Here is a 13,866-nt window from a genome sequence, read left to right on the forward strand (position 1 = left end):
AAGTAATGTGCTTTTTTGTGTTGGATTCCTGGAGGAGACTGGAGGGTATATAAAGGGACGAACTTCTTCCCACTCTCCCTTTGACTTTATATCTTTTCTACCCTTTGAGCTTAAAAAGCCTCTTAACAACTTTGTGTTTAGGACCTAAAATTTGAAGGGTTAAAATAGATTCAGGGAAAAAAAAATAGATTCAGGAAAAAAGGGTTAAGATTACATTCAGGATGTCAATATTTTTTGTATACCTGCACAGTATAATCCTTTTTTGAGATATGTGTAAAAGTAGTTTTAATTCACCAGAAATCTCTTATCTCAATCTGTCCCTTTATACATTCTTCTCAGCAGCATATATTTTGGTCAGCTACTTGTAGGACTTTAACTTCTAAGACCTTTGGTAAAACTCTTCAGGCAGTACCAGACTGAGCAGAAACACATTCTACCCAACCAACCTGCATTAAACATTCTCGATTTGTTACGATTCACCTTCTATGATGATGTTCTAGCATATCTTTGGGAACAAAGTGGCACCTGGACAATCAGTCTAGATTGTATTCCAAATGAAATAGGAGCAGACAATTTCCAGATAAATAAGGACAAGGATGGGAAGATACCTACTGCCATTGAAATATTCCTGTGTCCTCAGCCATTGTTAATATTTCTGCTGATTAACTTCAGTAAAATGACTGTACATCATTGTGACTGTATCTCAGTTTTCAGATTTCTGAATCCTGTGACATGAAAAGCTATTTCAGAAAATAAAGCAAAACCTCATGAAAGAATTTTTCAGTTTTTTTTATTTAATAAAACTTAAGTCAAGGTTTATAAATGTAGTTTGACTTGGGTTGCTTTTACAGTATTGCTATGGCAGAAATGTTTTGAAGTAACTATGTTTCTAGTTTACAACATGATACTATATTCTATTTCTACAATAATATTTAAGTTTAAAAGTATTTTATCTGGTAGGATTATGTACAAGTATGAACAATGACTGTACACAAAGAATTAGGAAAATATTTATGAAAAAGGCTGATCAGTATTGCCCCATCCCTGGAAGGGTTCAAGGACAGGTTGGATGGGCTTAGAGCAACCTGGTCTAATGGAAGGTGTATTTGCCTGTAACAAGGTGGTTGGAGTTAGATAATCTTTAGGGTCCCTTCCAACCCAAACCATTCTATGATTCTATGACTTTATGACATTTGATCGCTCACGTGGCATTCTTTCAGAAGTATGCCATCAGAACAAAGTCGTTTGAACTAGATCTGGATTTAGAGTAGTTTATGAATTGCAAGCTTCCCCAGATAATAGAAATATGCATAGCTCTAGAAAAATTTTACTGATTTATATAGGTCAAGAATTTTCCTGTGGCTTTATTATGAAGTTAGCATACAGGGCACAGAGATCTCCTAGTGAAATAATCCTCTCATCACACATTGGGTAAACTTACCTGATCATATCTTTCTTTCTTTGTTTAATTAATGTAACCATTCTGAAGGATAGAATGAAACCCTAGCAACCCAGACAGGGGGAATAAATGGTATTGCCACTAAATACTTCTGGCAAAGTAAGCACTCAAATGTGTACTTTGGCAGAGCTTCGTATCGAGGTTTCTGTCCAACACCACATCTTCCAATACAGTGCAACCCATTTGAGTGAGAAATAATTTGGTCTTTATGCTATTTCTATCCTAAAACTCTCTTCAGAAAAGACAAATCGTGATAAATTATGCGTGGTGGTGTTTTCTTGTGATTGATGGATGGCAACAAAAATCAATCTATTTCACTTAAATGCTTACTGTGGAATTGAACCAGGTTTACCAGAAATAAGACAAACATTTTACCTTGAGTCATTCAGCCCTGTTGCTCAGTCTAGAAGCTCTGTTTTTAGGTTGCAGCCACCCCCATTACTCAACAGGATCCAGATCTTTCTTTCAGGGGACTGGTAATTAGTACAAGTACAGTTATTGTAAGCTAATTATATGTTCTAAAACTAATGTACTTACAAGAACCAGAGGGTAGCTTACCATGTGAGCATTTGATAAGCAAACAGGTGCTTAAAAGCTTTAACGTGTTTGTAGCCATCTGTAGTGATTAAAGATGTTTGAGAACCTCACTGCAGCTCACAAATGAACATTAGGACTTTTCAGATCAAAAAAAGTGTAAATGATTCTTAGATTTTCCTGCTCAAATCCCTTATGCTTAGTTACATTTTTTTTATTCCAAAGAGGAATAAATAAGTGAACTTTCCAGAAAGGTACAAAGAAAAAAAATCTTCCCTCTAACTTCTGCCTACCTTTTTACTGCAAGGTAGAATGGAATATATTTTTCCAAATATGAAACAGAAAAATAGAGCAGATTTTCTTTCTTCATAATGAAGTTATTTCCTCTCAATCCACTTACTAAGTCAGAAACATGGAATAATCAATTTCTGTTCAAAGCACCCTGTAGAAATGCTGCCCCTTTTGACATCAGTGACAAAATTCTCCAGATACAACTCCTTGTCATGAGATGGGGAGCCAAGTATGAGTAAAAGTAACTGCCACTGACTATGACTGAGAGCTGTTTATGATGTATGGCATTAAGCTATGCATTAAGCTATAGCATTAAGATACAGAACCACAAATGAAGGTGGGATGTCAAGATACAGGTATATCTCAAATCTTGATATCCCACAGAAGCCACACTTCTTTCTTAGGACTAAAAAGATGAAATCCTTCAAGTCATTATTCACGGTGTTGTAGGTCTTTGAAAATGAAGGTTATTGAGGCCACCTTCAAAATGAATGTGATTGAGGAAGACTTGTTGAGGTCTTCTTACAACGAAACTAAGTGGACTATCAGTTTCATCCAGGTGTGGGAGACTCAGGATTGATTACTTTTACAGAAACTATTGTATAGCATAAATCAATTGCTGAGGCAAGGCAGAATGAAAACTGGTCTTTACCTGCAAGGCTGGTAAACTCTTACGAGAATAACACATTGTAGGGAATTCAATCTCTACTCAAGGGAGTTTCACTTTGTGAAGTGCAAAATGAATATGTAAACAGACTTAGCTTAATGTGGAGTAGAAGTTTCATGACCACCTCAACAGAATAAACCCATTTATTACCAGTTGTGTGTTACGGCTGACTGATCTTAGCACCAAACGAAAGATTACAAGTTCTAACCTAATCTTTTTCTTTCTCACCACAGACATTTGTAAGTGTGAATTAGCTGTGGCTTTCCCATTGTGCAATAATGCACTTACGCTTCAGTCTTCAAAACATTTATAGCACGTATCAGGTGTTTCCAAATACCAAAGTTCACAGACATCTTAAGAATTTATTATTTTTGAGACCAGAGACCCTCTTTCCACTTGAGTTTAAGTTGCTTGATAGGTTCAGAGGTTTACAAGGGAAAACATGTAGAAAACTAAGAAAAAGACTCAACTGGAAAAGGTATGTATTTATCTTATACATATACAAGTTACAGATAAAAAACTGCATCACAAAGGGATCTATGATTTTCTTAGGTAGCAAATTAATCAAAGAGAATTCTGTCATTTATGTCCCTGTTATACCCTTTTCTTTAAGCGATTCTTCCTAGAAATACTTTTAAATGGAAAATTCAAATAAAATATTCTAAAATGCTATATTTAACAATTAACATATATGTTATTGCAGTCATAACAAGCGACCTATTTTTAATTTATTCAAAGTATTGTCCAATGGCAGGAAGCAACTTTTCCATTCATCATTATTAAATAAGGTGATTAGTTGTTCATTGACACATTGTGTATTTTATCATTTCAAATTAGGTTGCCTACTGGTCAGACTTAGCACAGCTTCACTGATTTTATCGACTGTTAATGGAAATGTGACTGCAGGTCAGTTCTGCCAGTTTACTCTTGTAGATTACCTACTGTCTGTATTTTCAAGGTAACATATAGATATTTCATAGAATCAGTCTAATAAGGTATAGTAGTTATTTCTTTTTCATAAATTGGCATCTAACCAGCAATTGAGATGTGTAATTTTACCTCAGCTTTTTCACACATGCTTGACATCTTTAGCTCATCTAGTTCAAGTACTCTTGAAAACATGGCAACACAGCTTCCAAAAGTGCCATCAAGTCTCCTGTGGCCTAAAGCAAATGACTCTGAAGTGTCACCTAGTATACCAGCTAACTGCCAGCGGTAACGCCATATCCCTGTAATACAGCAGTGAGATTGACAGTAATAGTTTGTAAGCTTTGTACACTCATTGGAGTCTGTAAGACCTCGGGACTGAGGCCTGGCAAGCTTGCTGTGTCTGAACTTCTCTTGACCTACCTACAGCTTTGTTTCATTTGGTTTAGTTATGATGGCAATTTCTGTAATTGATCAGGTGTCTGTAACTGTACTTTTTTTAGGTTGTGTGCTTATCTGCACACCCACAAAGGAACACAGAGCTACAATGGGACGGGGGAGCACTTCTGGCTACTCCCAGACCCACAGCCAGAGATACATTAGCCCATCAAAAGCTCATTTCTACCACTCCAAAGAACAGGAGAAAAATGCAGAAAGCAGATGGGAAACACAAATTAAGGACTCAAAGGGAAGGACATCCCATCTGGGCCCCTTCCAGGACTGTCCTAGCAGAGCCTCAGCCTCTTCGTCCAGCTGCAAAATCCATCACGATTGGTACCAGTCACCTTTTGAATGAAAGGGGAGCTCCTGCCGAAGGGCAAGGGACACAATATGGGAGGAAGGGAAAAAGCATGCTGTGATTGCACAGGATGTATTAAGGCATGTTTAGGGGAGGAACCAAAGGTGGGAAAAGAAAAGGATTTAGGCAATTTGGGAAGAAACAAGTATGGGAGATAGAGGGATGGGGGAATAGAAGAGTCCATTTGCATGTAAGCAGGGGCTGGTCAGTATGCTTGTCTGCTCATGCCTTGTGCCTGATTACTGCAGTCTGTTCTGTCTTCTTATTAAATTCCTTCAATTATTTTCCAATAAGGGCCTCTTGACCCCATGTCCATGCACATGTACGGGGTCTGTAGAGTCAGTGACTGGAGTGAGTGCGGTTGTGCAAGCATGTGACCACCAGTGAAGATCAAGCTGAATGAGCAGCAGGAAGTGACTGGGGATCAAGGGGTGAGTGGGCGTGTCTGGGGCCAAATCTGGGCATGAGAGTGCCACTGTATCCACGAGTGAGAGCACAGGGAGGCTGGCTATGGGACCAGGGAGTCACAGGCAACTCCATGTATGTGTTTGCGTGTGAGTCATGATCACTATCATCAACTGGAACGTGGCTGTGACCTTGCATATTTGTCCAGTTGCCAACAACTGGAGAGACTGGGATCCAGGGACAGAAACTGGACAGGCTGGGTATATGAGCCCAGCTGCTGGAGGGATTCACACTGTATGTGTATATATAGATATAATATATATATTCCCACTAAAGTCTCTATCCTTAGCCAGAGAGAAGAGCAGGATGGGACCATTGCTGCTACCTGTGTTTGTGTGAGTGTTCTGTGTTTCTGCCTGTTATCTCTGTGGCTAGACACATATATATGTGATGTATACCTCTGCTCAGTGTCCTTGTGCCTAGTGGTAATACGTTTTCAGCCTTCTTACTTGTTAGACCTGCGGGCATGGAGCTACTTCAGCCTTACCTCTCTCAGACTGTTAGATCTAACATGACATATTTTCCTCTTAACTCTTTTATCTTTGTGTGGTACAAGCATAGTTTTATACCAATAAGAGTAGTAAGTAATTATTCTGTGTAACATAGGAACTGATACAAGAACAGCAGTCTGAAAGCTGGAGACAGGATTTGACATGAGGGGGGACTGGTAAGAAAATTAACTCTATCCCAAATGAAACCCAGACATAAAGTAAGAGATGGAGCACATTCTTGGCACTGGGGCCTCACAGCTGGAACCACCTACCAACAATCAGTTATAGAGATGCAAACCTGAAGCTGGACAAAACTGGTTTCAGGGGTAACAAGGAGAACAAAGGCATGGTATCAAGCATACAGAAAAGGCACCATGCATAGTAAATTTGGTTGTAATGTGGAGCTAATTCATACCAATGAATAAAGATGTAAAAACATTTAAGCAAACCTATAAAAATTACTCAGAAGGAACCATCAACATTACACTAGTTTTTGCAATAACACTTTCCATAACACCCCAACCATCACCCATATTAGTTTAAAACCACCAATATTAGGACCCAGGGGAGAAGGGAAAGAGTGAGCATAACACCAGGAATAGAGGTAGAAACTAAGAAGAGTGTGCAAAAAATTTTAACTTCATTATTACTCTTTCTTTAATGATTAGATCTGGATTAATAATGGTTAGCTTGTTAAGCTTTCCGTAATGTGTACAATAAGTTCATGGCTTCATGCATATGTAAGGTTTGCTTTGAAAATAACACTACGTATGCTGAAAGGTGGCTAACCTTTAGAAATGGATATCACTATAAATCTGGCAAAGTGTGAGGACACACAAGAATGATGTACTCTGGAACACTGGAGGCACTGGATGAAAAGAAGGGAAATGAGAAGGACATGGTGCTATTGCAGTGAGGTAATCATGGAGGAAATAAAACGAAAAAGACAATACTGTGGGCAGAGGGTAATATTGCAGGAATGGTACTTGAAAAAAAACATGTTACATCAGCCCGGGAATCTTTGCCTAAAAGTTTTTAAAAATAATTTATCAAAAAATATTGTATGATTTCTATGAATGCTAGTGACAATCTTCTGTTAAGTACTATCTGCCTTCTACCAAACTATGAAAGCTCTTCTAGAATCAATTGTATCAATAATATAGCTTCTGAAAATAAAATCCCCTACTGCTGGTCCCTTGACAGCTGTGAATCAGAGAGTTGCTTTATATAGCTGACACACACAATGATGTCACTTATATGAGCTTGAATGGACAATACCACACTGAAACTGTTCCTGATCTATTTTGGAATTTGAAGAATTTCCATTCTGAAGATTTATGCAAAACTTCTATCCACAAAAGAAAAAATATTCTTTCATTTTCTACAAAATAATTACTATCTTCTACTAGGCTCTCCAGGAGAAATTTAAATCAGGATAAAATAATTGAGATGTAAAAGTCTGTTTAGAAGTTGTTACCATGCTGACCTATGTAGGTACTCATTTGAGGGTGCTTATTCTAAAGGTCAAATAAATGTAGAAGCTGTTATTTGCAGTTGCTGATAATTCATGGATAATGTTAACCAACAAATTCTTAAATTTGCTTCTGTAAACAGCAGTAAGCCCCAACTTGGTTGGTACCCACAACTACCGGCACATCTACTAAAGCATCTTTTTCTTTGTCATGTCTACTGTCACACCCAAATGAGCTGATGTCATCTAACCTAAGTAACCTTGAACCCAATATTATCTTATTGCCTCCCAGTTCTTGATCTGTCACCATTGTCTAAAGTCATGGATTCATTTTAACTCGACACATTTTATGGATATTTTATGGGCTTTTTGCAGGAGTAGCCCATATAATAATAATAATAATAATAACAATAATAATAGTAGTAATAATAAAGCAGCTGCCTCCTGAGGTTAGTCCACAGCACTAATGATGTGGTTTACTTTATTTCTGGGAGTTAATTTACTTGCTATGACAAGGTAAAGTTGATTAAGAAGCTGAAGTGACATCTAACCACATGGAACATGGTAACTGAAAACTCACAGGATTCAAACAATAATTTTAAGCAGGTAATCAGAAATGATTGTGCTTTCACTGAGGTGCAGCAAGATTGGTCTTTAATTGGCCATACATTATTTAATATCTTGAAAGGTTTGGAATAAAATAAATGACCAATAAAGCTGGAGATTAACAAGGAATGCTAAATAATGTCCAGAAAGGACATCATGTTATTTTTTAAACAATTAAATACCAAAAAGCACACATTTTAGCACAGAAAAATAAAAAGGCATACACCTTGGATCAAACAATGCTGGGCTGTAAAGATAAAGTGCTTGCAGACAATGAGTAGACAATGACCCTTTGACAGAAATATTACTGGATAATTAGGTAAATATGAGCAGAGAATACATCCAAAATCTCTCAATTTAAAAAACCTAAATACTGATTAAAATACCTAACTTATTCTGCTCTTGCATTTGGCAATATTTTATTTTCTATTAATGTAGTATGTCCATTTCTGGTATTCATAATTCAAGAAGTAGGTTATTATGTTGGAGAAGATTCAAAGAAAAGCCTCAAGACTGTTAGTGGTATTGGGGAAAAAGGGAGTGGGACGATTCAAGAAGCTAATCCCTTTAGGATCATGCAGTCACAAATGGAAAAATATTAGACCATTGCCCTAGTCCTGTTCTGAAACTACCTCTGAGAAAGAGACTGTTGAAAATAGAATATAGAGAGGACTTGTATCTGTAGGCTAAGTTGGCTGTTGGCTTCTATGGATTTCTGTCTTGTTGTTGCTGTAGTGAACAAGTATGTGATAAGAGAAGGTTTTTCAGTCTACTAAAGCAAATTATAACAAAAGCTAATGTCTGGAAATTGAAACCATAAAAATCCTGCATAATTTAAATTTGAGAAATTAACTACTGGAAAACTTTACAGAAGTTGAATTAGCAGTTCATCACTAAAATTATGAAAATCAAAACTAATTATTTCCCTATGAGAAATATTCTCAAACTGAAATCAGGACAGGAAAGTTGCATAGAAAGTCAGGGCAGGTGAACACAATTTCCTTTTTGATTTTATGTGTCTATGACATTTAGAAATTTGAATTAAAATCAGAACTTCATTTTAGTCTAGTTAAGAGATGGCTGACACGTATCCTGAGTTGGTAAAAATCTGGGCTCTAGATGTCTACCATTTGAAAGTTTCAGACTTAAAAAACAAATTGTTAGCTTTATGAATCTCAAAGAAGTTGATGAATACTGTTAAAAAAGAAACTACTTCCAAACAAGTGTTTCCAGGTCTGATAAGCCATAATGTAGAGATGTACTACTGATACCTAAAGTTACAAATAAAAGAACCAAATAATAAATACATTTTTAGAGTCAGCAGGGGAATAACATTTTCAGAGTTTCATGATTGCTGAATTATAATTAAACATTGAGAATGTTAGGCCCAGATGGGCATGCTGTGAACTGCTCATAATGTTAAATACTAATATTCATAAAACAGCAGTTTTCACCCTTTATGTATTCATAGAATCATTGAATCAACTAGATTGGAAATGACCTTTAAGATCATCAAGTCCAACCATTACCCCAGGACTGCCAAGACCATGACTAAACCGTGTCACTGAGGGCCTCATCTACACGATTTTTTAACACTTCCAGGGACACTGATTCCACAACTTTCCTGGGCAGCCTGTTCCAATGCCTGATCACACCCTCTGTGAAGAAACTTTTCCTAACATCCAGTCTAAACCTCTCCTGATGCAGCTTGAGGTTATTACCTCTTATCCTATCACTTGTTAATTGGGAGAAGAGACTGACCCCCACCTCACTACAACCTCCTTTCAGGTTGTTGTGGAAAGCAATAAGATCTGTCCTTAGCCTTCTCTTCTCCAGGCTAATCATCCCCCGCTCCCTCAGCCATTCTTCATCACACTTGTGCTCCAGAACCTTCACCAGCTTTGTTGCCCTTCTCTGGACCTGCTCCAGCACCTCAATGTCTTGTAGTGAGGGACCCAGGAATGAACACAGGATTCAAGGTCTTTCCTCACCAGTGCTGAGTACACAGGGACGATCACTGCCGTGGCCCTGCTGGCTGCACTATTTGTGATGCAGGCCCGGATGATGTTGACTTTCTTGACTGCCTGGGCACAAGCTCCGTCATTCGGCACCCCCATGTCCTTTTCCACCAAGCACCTTTCCAGCCACTCTTCCCAAAGCCTATAGAATTGCATGGATTGTCATGACCTGAGTGCAGGACCCAGGACTGTGCCTTGTTGCACCTCGTACCATTGGCCACAGCCCATCGATCCAGCCTGTCAAAAATAAAAATAAATTAAGCTGTTGCTGGCATATTATTGTTGCTTTCATCTGTGAACCTTGAAAAGGTTTTGATTTTAGCAGCTAATTGTCTATCAGCAGAGAATTTCCCTCTTTCTCTTTTAGCATGCAATAAAGTCAAGTGTCCAAGATTTAAGATTAGTGATCTGTGTGGGTTAGAAATCCAAAATATTAATATCGTCATTGTTCACAACACATTATAGGGTACCCATGCCAAAGGAATGGGACAACGTGTTCATGCACTTTCATGACACAGAACATGCATACCAAACCTCAGCATACTGCAGTACAGGTACTGCTTCTTTAAAGACAGCATTTCCTGAATATCTGTGTGAAGCACGGTGAAGCACCTATTACTGCACAGCTGAGTAGAACCACACCCAAAATAAAGCAGGTGCTGGTGAAATTTTTAGATGCTGAATCAGCACTAAGTGTTAATTTACTCACATCTCTTTAACAAGGAAGTAAACACAGTACAGATGAATCAGAAAAGGCTGAAAAATGCAATTTTCTCCAGAAAGGAAAGCAGGGAGAACTAAAATTGTCTTTACCTCTATGTTGCTCAAAACCACAGTTCTGTTTTTTGTGTTAACTACATGCAATACTCAGAGTTCACTAATCATCTTATTAAAGCAGATAAAGACAAAACTGACTTTGCAGGGTCGGGAGATGAGGTTTGGGAGGCACTTATTTTTAATATTTTTATAAGTGAAACATCTAAATACTTGAGCTGAAAAAAAAAATATATCTCTTTCTATTGTAGTGATTCATGGAAAGCATATCTGAGTTGCTTTCCATCTCCATTTCCTCTTGCTTTCCATCTTCAATTCCCAAAACAAGCTGCCTCTCCAATGATTCACTGGGGTCGTGTAACTGTAGTGCATCATGAAAAATGCAATCTGGTCAGAAAGCTTAATCCATTTGATTGTGAAGACAGATGAAATCAAAATTAGAGGAGAATAGGCTATTTCTGTTGGAAGGAACATACAATGGACACAAGGTCCAACTTCATGATTACTTCAGGCTGAGCAAAGTTAAAGCACGTTACTAAGGGAGTTGTCTAAATGCCTCTTAAACACTAACAGGCAAGGTGCATTGACCACCTCTCTAGAAAGCCCCAGAGTCTGTCTCACTCTCTCAGTAAAGAAACACTTTTTAATGTCCAAACCTCCTTCTGGGCAGGTTTGGATTGAATCATTCCCAATGCATTCTCATCACTATATTCCAAGGAGAAGACTTCCTCTGCCTCACGAAGTTGTGGAGGGCAATGAGGCCACCAACGATTAACCAACTTTGTTGACTATTTAATACAAACCCAGGATGCGCCAAGCGTTACTCCATTCTAGAAAACATTCCTGGCAGTGGTGGGATTCGAACCCACGCCCCCGAAGAGACTGGAGCCTTAATCCAGCGCCTTAGACCGCTCGGCCACACTACCTTGCTGATGTCAGTGCTTCCATCTCCATTAATTGTATTCCCCAACCATCAACTTTTCACAGGATGTCTTCAAATAGATATTCTCTATCCATGATTTAAATATAGTAGGAAAAAGAATCAAGCACAGCTCTTTCTACTGAGAGAGATAGCTGGCTCTTCCAGTGGACCACATGTTTCTGGTACCCCCATCTGTTGTCAGGGAACATCAGCTGAAAAGTCCTACAAATGTCTCCTTGCCTATGAATCTGTGATCCCTTCCCAAGAAAAGAAAAGGTGATGGTATAATTTTGGGGAAAAAATGTGTTGGCTTTTGCATTCAACTTTGTATTTTCATATTTTTTGGAATGTAGTGACTGCAGAGACCGGTGTAATGAAACATCTCTCTCTCCAGGCAAACACAGTCACTGCAACGCGTGCATCCTCTCCTCTAGATCTCTAACACATGTTGTCTGGAGGACCAATGTTAAATATCAAAGTTCCCTAATGAATGAATTAAGGAATATAAGTTCATGGATCAAAGCAATTCAGAGCATGAAAATCAGATGTCTGTAAGAATATGACTACTACTATGTGATATGCCGTTGGCATAAGAGTAAGAACAGAGTGAGGTCCGAAGTGTTTATGCATTAATCTGTGATAACCTGTAGAACATGAAATTCAAGGGCTTGTTTCATGATCAGTTTGACATTTTGAGGTACAGTTCAGCTGAAACATACATTACAGAATTTGATTCTACTTAAATGCTTTGACACCTAGGTAGCTGTTTTCCCTATTCTGCTCCTCTTGAAGTGCTACTTTTGTTCTACATGCCCTCCTGCCAAGTAAATAACATGTTGTCACTAACTCAGTAATACTAGATGCTCCAGCAGCTTGAACAAACTGTGTCTATATATAACTATACAAAAGGTAGATGGTGAAGTTTCTTTAAACCTGTTAGAGTAAGTACTGTAATACTATACATCCAAATGTTGGATGTGACGTATGTACTTACCAGGGATACAATATGTACATACTGCATTTAATTTTGTAAATTTCTGTTTCTGGACTAAATTTTTCATAGCCCTTCACACAAACTGAGCCAGTAGAAGTAACAGTTTAAATTTCTTCTAACATGTGCAACATGAAGAACACTATATGGGTTATTTCTAACTTTCAGATTCTGCGTATATATCTAATAGCCCAGCCTCCTATGGCCCTGATGGACAACCACGTAGGGTTTGTTTGCCAAGTGATTCAAAACATGTCAGCCTTACTGGGAAGTGCTAATAATCTGGTGTCTAGGTTCTCTGACATCCTATTAACCTGTAACTTCTGACGTAGTCTTTACAAATCACGTCCTCTTATCTCTGCGATAGAGTCAAGTGAATTATTTTGTGTGTGTTATAGTATTGATATGAGCTGCCTCAATGTTTATAGAATGTCATTGCTCCTGCAATTCAGATGCAATGACTTAGTGTACTCGCAACATAAACTGATACCATCTCTCTATCTGTTTTCAATGATAGTACTGGTTTCTTCCTCTTTCCTAAGTAAATTTTGTATTTAACATTAACAGCTGCATAATTAAGGTCTCTAAGGAACAATTAGTGAAAAAGATTTTGCAATATGCAAGTGAACCCAACTTCTTGCATGCATGAAAAATTTTATTTCTATTCCTCTTGGTTTAGGTGGAATTACACAGTTTATATTCCATAGCTCTACAGTAAGTTTTTCTAGGTCTTTTTTCTTTATATGCTTTTTTTTTTTAGATTATTCCCCTAGTATGCAGAAACACAAAGGAAAGTTTGCTAATATGGAGCTCTCTGTTCAATCAGGAAGTGCTTAATCAGGTCACCCATCTTATCAGGTTATTTTTACAGGAGTTGATGTGCATAATGATAATGTCAGTGATTAGAGAGAGAAGCTGTGGCATTGTGTTATATTTGGCCAGTGTAATATTTTAGTGTTTCAAGCATTTTACATAGCTTTTTGGACTTCATACTGCTAGCAGCCCCAGTTAAGAGGGTAAGACAAAGTAGGCACCCTGCAAGAACCAGTGAGGAACAGTAGTTAATCCCCACTGCTGAAGCAATGTTTTTTTTCTTGGGACTTCTATGTGTCAGGCTTGATATGCCAGCAGGAGAAAAAGAAAATCCAAGAGGATAATTCTATATAAAAAGACAAGCTAGATGTGGAAGAGGAACACACTCTAATTAAATACACAGGGCAAAATGGCCCTGAAAAAGAATGTACAGGAAGTTCAGATCCACTACTAGGGTATTCAAGGGGAGGAAGAATGGCTATGAACTAGGCTAAGGCACACCCAGCCATATAAGCAGATCATGGGATCATCGTATAGGATCTTGTGATAATTTAGGATTCAAGATGCCTGCAGAGATTTCTAGTCCAAATTCCTGCTCAAACCAAGTAAATCTCTGTGGTCAGACGAGATTATTCTGC

The 13,866-nt window shown here is 38.0% G+C and overlaps 1 non-coding gene across 1 annotated transcript; it reads right to left on the minus strand.

The window, feature by feature from the left end:
* Window positions 1-11,346: 11,346 nt before the first annotated feature.
* On the minus strand, window positions 11,347-11,428 carry TRNAL-AAG (transfer RNA leucine (anticodon AAG)). The gene has a single exon. It is a non-coding gene; the product is annotated as a tRNA-Leu (tRNA).
* Between the last annotated feature and the right edge of the window lie 2,438 nt (window positions 11,429-13,866).

The sequence above is a fragment of the Neopsephotus bourkii genome, unplaced genomic scaffold, assembly GCF_033783945.1.
Source record: "Neopsephotus bourkii isolate Nb327-2 ecotype Australia unplaced genomic scaffold, CSIRO-AGI_Nbou_v1 NB_1624, whole genome shotgun sequence".
In the NCBI taxonomy this organism is placed as follows: domain Eukaryota; kingdom Metazoa; phylum Chordata; class Aves; order Psittaciformes; family Psittacidae; genus Neopsephotus; species Neopsephotus bourkii.